Raw genomic sequence first — 7,788 nt, 5'->3', positions numbered from 1 at the left:
CTTCATCTCTTTAAAGTTGCCAATTTGGCAGATCTTTCTTCCCTGTCAGCACTCAGAAAAGCCTTTGAAATGGATAGGAACTCTACAAATGAAGGGGGAAATACAAATGGAGTGCATAATACCCCAAACATTTTGTCAGATTCTAAATGTCTTTTCCACAGCCACATTCTCCTCTCATGGTTACTCTATGCTCATTTTAAGGGAAAGATAGTCAGTTAACCAGAAACTGGAAGCTGGTCCTGGTGCAGCCTACAGCATCTTTGCTGTGATGTCAATGATTTGCAGAGCCTCTCCTTCCTCAGCGCCTTTTCCTCTCCACACCCAACTGGTGTGAACTGCGCCAAGGTTAAGCTGATGGAAATGCTTGACCATTCCCTCTAGCTTTCCCTACAATGATCAGTGCGAAGATTGCAATGGTGGTGTTTATATTAGGTTGATTTACTATTTCATGCTGCTCCTTATTCCTAACCTCCAGGATTCATTCACAATATTTCACTAAATGTGCTCACAAAGTGGGGTTAATCACTCTTGTCTATGATAGTGGACAGTTATTGCTTTTGTCTTAATCTTCAGATAAAAGTATTTGAATTTCCTCAGAGGAATACAACTTTCCTACTCAATCCATGGTGTTTTGAGTACTGATGCCCTCACCCTCTATGTACCAGGACTGATGGAGCCAAAGCATGAAGTTCTGCTGCCTTTGGTCTTTGGTCCCCTGCTCCTATCATCCCATGCAGCAATGACTTTTGACCCCAGGCTAAGTTGGAAACATCATCTCTGAATAAATTTAGGTAGTGTATGTAGTGTATTCATGCAATGGCAATTTAGAGTAGAGGCAGAGCCCCAGAAAGGACTCAGTTTAATTTGGCATTTCGGGAGAGGCCCAGCCTGACCACTTGCTCCCAACACTCTAAAGAGAATCCTGTCATTCACATTCCTACCCACAAACACAAAACCTAGCTCTAATTCAGGGGAAGGACAAAAGAAACCCTGCCCAAGCCACCTATTTCAATCAAACTTGTCCTTGATTCACAAAAAAATAAGTAAAAGACCACGGATGGTTAGGAAATTCTGTAGCTCAACTGAGAATAGCCAAAACAAACATCAAAAGAACTGACCCAGAGAGTGCATATATAGATAATTCATAAACATAAAAAACTACAAGGAATTCTCATTGGTATCCAGAAAGAGAAGGTACTGTATCCATTTAAACCAGAAGAGACTACTACGAAAAGATGCAATTAGAAATTAATGGAGAATTCGTGGATATTAAAAACATAATCATCAAAATAAAAAAATACAACTAAAGAATGCAAGAAAAAGTCAAGAAAATCTCCCGGAACATAGAGCAAAAAGACTAAAGACAGAACACATGAGGGAAAAAATGTCAAGAGGGATAGAACAACTAAAAGAACCAATATCTGCAGTGAACACAATGCAGTCCGTACAGAAGCCAAAATAATGACGCACACTTGAAATGTACACAGTGTTATAAACCAATGTGATCTCAAAAACAAAAAGAACCAATATCTGTTTAATACGAGTTCCAGGAATAGAGAACAGAGGAAAAACTGGTAAAAATAATAGAAGAATATCTCCTAGAGTTGACACGAAATATAAAACCAGATTGAAAGTGCCTATTAAGTACAGAACAGGAGGAGTCAAAAGACAAAAAAGATTCATACCTAGACACATTCAGAAATTTCAGAATGCTGTGGATACAGAGAACATGCTAAAAGCTTGGCAAAGGGGACTTGGGGGAACAGATTATTACAAACAAATAACAATTTCAGAGATTCTGTTGCCACGTGGGATGCAAGAAAGCAATGGGGTAGAGCAGAGCATCCACAAGAGATGCCTGAAGTTCTGGCTGGAGAAGCAACCAGTGGTGTGATGGAGAAGGCCAGGGACCACTTACAGCTGAGATGGATTACAGAACAGCACATAAGAGAGGTGGAAGTCCCAGTCAAACACAGAAAGACAGCCTCACTGGGCAACCAAGAGCGTCAGCTGTACCCGAGGCAATCCAGCAGCTGCAAATACTTCTGGTGGATTTCCAGGTGGAACTGAGATAGGCATTCTTAGCTGAGACACCAGGAGGGGTTTAAAGCAGTATTTGAATATCGAGACAGCTGATTCCAAGTAAAAATCAGACAATGTAATAAAGATATTACCCATAAAAAAATTAGAAAAGCAAAGAAGCAAACAATGGAGTAAAGGTTTTAAATGACTAAGGAAGAAATATTTGAATGTAGAATTCTATACACAGCCACACTATCAGCCAAGTGTGAAAGTGAAATGAAGACATTTCAGACGTGCGAAGGCTCAACGTTTATTCCTTATGTACCTTTTCTGAAAACAGTTGAAAGGTACCAAAGTGTACTTCAGCAACACCAAAGAGGAATCTCATGACAAAGGGAGACATGTCATCTAAGAAATAGCAGAATTCACGCAGAAAGGCCATGAGAAGAAATATGGGCAGGCCGGCCCCAGTGCCAAGTGCTTAAGTTCACGTGCTCTGCTTCAGTGGCCCAGGGTTTTGCCGGTTTGGATCCTGGGCGTGGACTTGGCACCACTCATCAGGCCATGCTGAGGTGGCATCCCACATAGCACAATCAGAAGGACCAACAACAAGAATATACAGCTATGTACTGGGGGGATTTGGGGAGAAGAATAAGGGGGAAAAAAGAAGATTTGGCAACAGATGTTAGCTCAGGTGCCAATCTTTGAAAAATTTTTTTTTAAAGATTTTATTTTTTCCTTTTTTCTCCCCAAAGCCCCCCGGTACATAGTTGTATATTCTTCGTTGTGGGTCCTTCTAGTTGTGGCGTGTGGAATGCTGCCTCAGCGTGATTTGATGAGCAGTGCCATGTCCGCGCCCAGGATTCGAACCAATGAAACACTGGCCACCTGCAGCCGAGCGCACGAACTTAATCACTCGGCCATGGGGCCAGCCCCTGAAAAAATTTTTTAAAAAATAAATTATTAAAGAAATATTGGGGATAGAGTTTTGCAAGGTGACTATAAAATAGTCTGCTTAAAAGTAACCCTTCCTGGGGCCCGCCCCATGGCCGAGTGGTTAAGTTCTTGCACTCCACTTCGGCGGCCCAGGGTGTCACCAGTTCAGATCCTGGGCACGGACATGGCACCGCTCATCAAGCCATGCTGAGGCAGTGTCCCACATGCCACAACTAGAAGGACTCAGAACTAAAAATATGCAACTATGTACCAGGGGGCTTGGGGAGAAAAGGCAAAAATAAAATCTTAAAAAAAAAAAAAGTAACCTTCCAAAAATAGCATGAATAACAACCAGGATGATTATAAAATATATCTCTTCTTTCAACAAGAAAAAAGGAGGGACAATTATTAACTCAGTGAAAATCGTGGTCCAAAGATGAAGTAAGCTAAAACAAAGCATTCATTTGAGAAATGGATAAACTATAAGAAAAGAATATCCAAGAGAATGTTATAGGAACATTCTCTTTAGAGCAGCACAGGTTTAGGGACATAAAATTATAAATCCTTCTCTATGGATTCAATCATATTACCTAGATCTGTAACAAACACTAGTTACATAATCATAATACTTTAAATGCTATTATTTGGATTTTAATTTCATAATGAACTTAGAGATGAAGCATGGAAAATTTAATTATAGTTACAAATGTAGACATTATTAAAAACTAACTATGTAAAAGGAATTACAAAGTTGAAAGCACTTCTGGTTTCTGGTCAGGAATGTAAGGAGCTTGGAAATCATCACTCCATCCTAACAACAAATAAAAAGTTGAACAAATTGAAAATCAACAACTTTTGGATCCCTCAGAGAATTCAGGTTACAGGGCAAACTGCTGCCCTCAAAATTGGAGAGACAGACAGGTAGATACAGAGAATCACAACTTAGTGGAGCAGAAACCTACATGGAAACCAATACCAGCTTCCTTTTACCAAGTCCGTCATGACCAGTTTTCAATAAAAGTTCCAAAGGCCAAATAACACAGTTTGAAGAGACAGAGCAAGCATCAGGATCAAACTCAGATGTAACCGGGATGTTGGAATTATCAAACTGAGTATTTAAAATAGCTATGATTAACATGCTAAGGGCTTTAATGGATAAAGCAGGCAACATGCAAGAACAACTGGATAAGAAAAGAGAGAGAAATTCTAAAAAAGAATTCAAAAGAAAGCTAGAGACCAAAGACACTGTAACAGAAATGAAGAATTTGATGGCTTCTGATGGGCTTTGTTGGACTCATTAGGAGACTGGACACGGCTGAGGGAAGAAGCTTGAGGATATGTCAATAAAAACCTCCCAAACTGAAGAGCAAATGGAAAAAAAGACTGAAAAAAATGGAACAAAATATCTAAGATCCGTGGAACAACTACAAAAGGTATAACATAGGCAGATACCAGAAGAAGAATTTCCCCAAATTAACGTCAGACACCAAACTACATATCTAGGAAGCTCAAAGAATAATAATCAAGATGAACACCCCCGAAATTACACATGGGCATGTCATATTCAAACTGCAGGAAATCAAAGATAAAGAAAAAAATCTTGAAGGAGGCCAGTGGGGGGAAAATTTCTGACGTATAGAGGAAAAAAGATAAGAATTACAGCTGACCTTTCATCAGAAACCACGCAAGCAAGAAGAGAATGGACTGAAATGTTTAAAGTGTTGAGAGATAAAACCACTAAACTAGAATTCTGTATCCTGAGCAATTATCCTTCAAAAGTGAAGAAGAAATAAAGACTTTTGCACGTGAAAACTGGGAGAATTTGTTGCCAGTAGATTTGCCTTGTAAGAAACGGTAAAAAAATTCTTCAGAGAAGGCAAATGATAAGAAGACAGAAATTCAGATCTACGTAAAGTATTACAGAAGGAACAAGTGACGGTAACACAAAAACTTTTCTTCTTAATCTTAGTTGATCTAACAGATAATACTTCTTTCAAGGTGATAAAAGCAACAATATATTCTGATTATAGCAAAATGGAAAGAAACTGGGAGGTAGAGACAGAACGAAGGGCACTAATTAGTAGGGGCACTAATTTCCTCATCTTACCTAGAGAGAATCAAGTTTTACTAAATAGTTTATGGATCAAGAAAAAGAAGGTTTAAGTATATTCTTGAACCCAAATAGTAACTCAAAAAATAACCAAAATTGCTTGGGGAACTGAGAAGTGTTAAATGGGCTAAACTCCATAGAAGTCCACCGCTTTCATTGAAGAGGGGACTCCTGACAGGTGGTAAACCAAATAATAGAGACATAGCATATTACTTAGAGTTCTAGGTATATCCATAAGAAGGACCCAAACCAGGAATGGTCAAAGTGGCTAATCCAAGGAACAGGACTAATGGGTGTGGGCTTGGGGGAAGAGAACAGAAAGACTTAGACTGGTCAGTTTATACACTTCTAAATTGGAGGCTGAGTTTTTATTTCCATGACCATGTTTTTTATTTACACATTAACAAAAAGTAGGAAAATCTATAGGATAAAACTTCAGAGGAAAATCCATGGCAATAATTATGTTATTATTACACAAGAAAGACTGAACACAGATGGTCAAGATTTCAACTCAAGAAGCCCAAGAAAATAACAACAAAATAAGCCCAAAGAAAGTAGACAGAATTAATAAAGATGAAAGTAAAAACTAATTGGGGGAAAAAACCAGAATAATGACGGAAATGATACATAAAAGCAGTAGCTGTTTTTTCAAGACATTAGCAATATCAGGAGAGAGATTTGTAACTTTGATCAAGGACAAATGTTTTAGTTTCAACAGTGAAAGAAAGGTACTACATTTTTTTCCTTCTGAATGTGTGAACCTTTACTCACACTTAAGAGTGTGAGTAAGGGGCCGGCCCAGTGGTGCAGTGGTTAAGTTCGCAGGTTCCGATTCTCGGTGGCCCTGGGTTCGCTGGTTTGGATCCCGGGTGAGGACATGGCATCCCTTGGCAAAAGCCATGCTGTGGCAGGTGTCCCATGTATAAAGCAGAGGAAGATGGGCATGGATGTGAGCTCAGGGCCAGTATTCCTCAGCAAAAAGAGGAGGATTAGCAGTAGTTAGCTCAGGGCTAATCTTCCTCAGGAAAAAAAAAAAGTGTGAGTAACGCAAAAGCAAGCTTTAATGCTACCTCCTAGTATCCTCAGCTCTCTTGGAGAACAAAGAGGATGATCCTTAGCCAGAGGGCAGTGGAAAGTCTCAGTTCTCCCATATTTCATCCAGGATTTGGAGCCCATCAGAGAGAAAGAGGTTGGGCACTATTTGATCAGAAATTCCCGAGGAAAATAAGTCTTTCTTCACTTAGTTAAGGGAAGAACAGTTGTTCTTTCACCAGTTGAGCTTCACCAGCAGCTCAGGGTCCATTGCCTCAGACCCTCGGCAGGGGAGAAGCTCATCAAACCCTCTCTATGAGTCATCCAGGCATTCAGGGCCAGGCTACCCAGGCCCAAGAACCATGTCAAATAGGTAAATAGACAGACAGACAGATAACGTCACCAACACCGCTTTAGTTCAGCGTAAGTTTTGCCCTAAATTAAAACTGCTGCGTTATAATCAAGTTTACTTAGTTAACTGTTTTTGTTTTTTTCTTTTTCTTTTTCTTTTAATTCTTTTTGAGGAAGACTGGCCCTGAGCTAACATCTGTGCCCATCTTCCTCTATTTTGTATGTGGGACGCCTGCCACAGCATGGCTTGACAAGCAGTGGGTAGGTCGGTGCCCAGGATCCAAACCAGGGACCCTTGGGCTGCCAAAGCAGAGAGCTTGAACTTAACTGCTGCGTCACTGGGCCAGCCCCAGTCAACTGTTTTTTAAGGTCTACATGTTTCGACTAATTTAGGGGAGTGAGACTACTTAAAAAAAAAAAAAATTTCTCATTATAAAGGGCATAGTTTAAAAACCCATACTCCAAAAGGAAATTGTCCTCAATATAGATTTAATAACCCAGATAGAGAGAATAAATAAAATTAATATTCTAGGCAAAATAGACAGTTTCTAGGAAAATATAAATTACTAACATTGATTTAAAAGGAAAAAGCCTGAATACAGTAATAACAATTTAAAAAATAAAAGATTGGCAAAGGTTCTCAGGACTTTAGACACAAATTCTTTCAAATCCGCAAGGAAAGGAAAAGAAAAAAAAACAGGTGAAGACAGAAAATAGAAATGAGAGTTTCTGATTTCAGCATAGTTATGATACCAGAACCCAGCAAAGGAGGCACTGAAGAAAGAAAATCAGGGGCCAGCCTGGTGGCGCAGCAGTTAAGTTCAGGCGCTCTGCTTTGGCAGCCCAGGGGTCCCTGGTTTGGATCCTGGGCACCGACCTACCCACTGCTTGTCAAGCCATGCTGTGGCAGGCGTCCCACATACAAAACAGAGGAAGATGGGCACAGATGTTAGCTCAGGGCCAATCTTCCTCAGCAAAGAGGAGGATTGGCAGAAGATGTTGGCACAGGGCTAATCTTCCTCAAAAGAAAGAAAAAAAGAGAGAAAGAAACTCAACCTATAGCTCTTAACCTGGAGTCTTTAGACACTGAGATATTCACGATGGTACTTCAGGAGGGCCCACAAGTCCCTGGCATTGTATAGATAATTGGGTGTATGCATGAAATAGATATACATATATATGTTATTCTGAAGAGAGAGTACAGGGCTTTCATCAGATTTTCAAACGTGTCTATGACCTACAAAAAGAACCATGACAATAGAGCAATTTCACCAAAGAGAATAAATACATTGTAAATAAAATATTAAAAAAACAAATCCAGTAATGTACTAAAAACC

The 7,788-nt window shown here is 39.7% G+C and overlaps 1 pseudogene; it reads left to right on the top strand.

The window, feature by feature from the left end:
- The first annotated feature begins 1,893 nt into the window (after window positions 1-1,893).
- LOC103563707 (SNRPN upstream reading frame protein-like) lies at window positions 1,894-2,108 on the top strand (annotated as a pseudogene).
- Window positions 2,109-7,788: the final 5,680 nt, after the last annotated feature.

Source organism: Equus przewalskii, chromosome 25, assembly GCF_037783145.1.
Source record: "Equus przewalskii isolate Varuska chromosome 25, EquPr2, whole genome shotgun sequence".
In the NCBI taxonomy this organism is placed as follows: domain Eukaryota; kingdom Metazoa; phylum Chordata; class Mammalia; order Perissodactyla; family Equidae; genus Equus; species Equus przewalskii.
The sequence above is the reverse complement of the archived record's forward strand: the minus strand, read 5'-3'. Positions and strand labels throughout refer to the sequence as shown.